The sequence below is a fragment of the Schistocerca nitens genome, chromosome 7 (genome assembly GCF_023898315.1).
Source record: "Schistocerca nitens isolate TAMUIC-IGC-003100 chromosome 7, iqSchNite1.1, whole genome shotgun sequence".
Classification (NCBI taxonomy): Eukaryota; Metazoa; Arthropoda; class Insecta; order Orthoptera; family Acrididae; genus Schistocerca; species Schistocerca nitens.
In genome coordinates, this window is record NC_064620.1 from 434,830,204 (window position 1) to 434,832,254 (window position 2,051).

At 40.4% G+C, this 2,051-nt stretch overlaps 1 non-coding gene across 1 annotated transcript; it reads right to left on the bottom strand.

Annotated features, from left to right (window-relative positions):
• Window positions 1-84, bottom strand: Trnas-gga (transfer RNA serine (anticodon GGA)). Its single transcript is given in 2 exon segments — window positions 1-35; window positions 45-84. It is a non-coding gene; the product is annotated as a tRNA-Ser (tRNA).
• Between the last annotated feature and the right edge of the window lie 1,967 nt (window positions 85-2,051).

Genomic DNA, 2,051 nt, shown 5'->3' on the forward strand with positions numbered 1-2,051 from the left:
TGCCCGAGGCAGGATTCGAACCTGCGACCGCAGCGGTCGCGCGGTTCCAGACTGTAGCGCCTAGAACCGCTCGGCCACCCAGGCCGGCTATCCCCCGAAAATGCCAAGAAGATAAAACCAGAGAGGTTCGAGCAAACACGAAGGCTTCAAAGCAGTAGTTCTTCCAGTCAACCATTCGCAACTGAACAGTAATGGTGGAAAGTGACTGGTACACAAAGAATCCGCAGGCACACACCGTTAGGCAGCTTTTGACGTGTAGTTATGGACGTAGATGTAGAATTGCTACTCCGTTACATTTCATATTGTTTTGTATGTTTGCAACGATGCAATCTCTCAGAAAGTCAACAACTAATGCAGAAAACCTTGTGGGTTGGGCAACCACAGCTATGAGTAGCCATCTTGGGTATTAATAAACGCTTCAGCTACATTTAGCCCTTTATTATTGAACCACTACGATTCGTGTCACTAAATGCCACATCTTCGGGTGAAAATCTGTATAACAATCGTGATATTCTCATGTAAAAGTCTCTGATACTTTTAATTCCTTTTAAGTCTCAAATTAATTTACCTTACTAGTATATGTCTTAGTGCTGTTACTCCTTCTGGATTGTTATGCAGATGTTCACCTGCAGATTTGGCTTATAGTGCCGCGTAACCGGTAGTGATCCAATAATAAAGAACTAAATACAGCTTAAGCGGTTAATAATACCAAAGATGACTAACAACTGATGTTGTAGGTAGATAACATAGGATCATTTAGGTTTATGTATAACATGTCGCTTCTGAGAATGCTAATTTACTTTCCATTTTCCCAACAAAAGACGATCGCCAGAACACACCGACAGAATTCTTCACTCCACAGGTACAACAACAGCGTCAAAAACAATGTAAGCTGTGCGCTATAGTTTCTTTAAAGCCTCGTAGCTCTGTACTGCAAGAGGAACGAGTGCCATGTTAATCTTTTAAGCTTTGCTTAGACTTCTTGTCTTATGCATGTGATCGCCACATGATAAAGCAAATATCGTACTGTATCTGGAGGAAAGACTGGATTTCGCTTCACTCACTTAATGATGCTAACTAATTAGAAATACTGTTGTAACAAAAACTGCCTCAGTTGCTAACGACGTTGAGAATATACCTTCTTTAAGTAGGTGTAAATGTGCAACTTGAGTGCTTCGAGAGAGCGCGCAAAAGGCCCGACAAGAGGACCCGAAGGGGCCGGCTGTTCAATACATCAGCCCCAGTTTTCGATGGTAGCGGCACGACGATCATCAAAGCCCGTTTTAATAGCCACTCTCCAGTCGGTAATGGAGTCAGTTACGATTCTCTGGAATTTCATTCCGTTTTGATCTCCCCTTTTTGTGGGCTTTCATTTACGTGACGGATTACATGAAATGGAGAATAAACTTCAGCCGTACTCATCACTGAGGGAATGGTACGGGAGAGCGAAAGGGAAAGAGGAGGAGGAGGGAATCCATCTTTGTTTACGACGCACAAAGCAATAGCTCAAACAAACAGAATAAGTGACAACCGGCTAACCAGCTTTCCGATGTCAACAACAACGCTATGCTCCGACAATTAAATCAAAATTACAAGAAAAATTACTAAAACACACACACACACACACACACATATATATATATATATATATATATATATATATATATATATACATATATATATATATATATATATATAGTTTTAAAAAATTTTTATTCAACTCGCTGCTCTTTAAATAAACCCGACATAGGTTGCGATCACTCGACTTCTTGAGCTGAAAACTAATTTCTGAAATGTAACATAAAATTCTACGAAGTAAAAGTTGATTCTCTTGCAACTAACGACTCTTTCGAACACTACGCAAAATTGCTTAAAATTGTTAGCCCCTCCCACATCGATATTTTCCTTGTATCTTCTTCGGCTGTTTTCTTCACGTGATACAAGTTTTCAAATTTGAATTCCGTTCCAGGAATTACCCCCAGCATCATTAGAATGTATTGGAAGTCAGAGCCACCTCTTGTTCGCTGTGATACAACAGATTACGTGGGTGA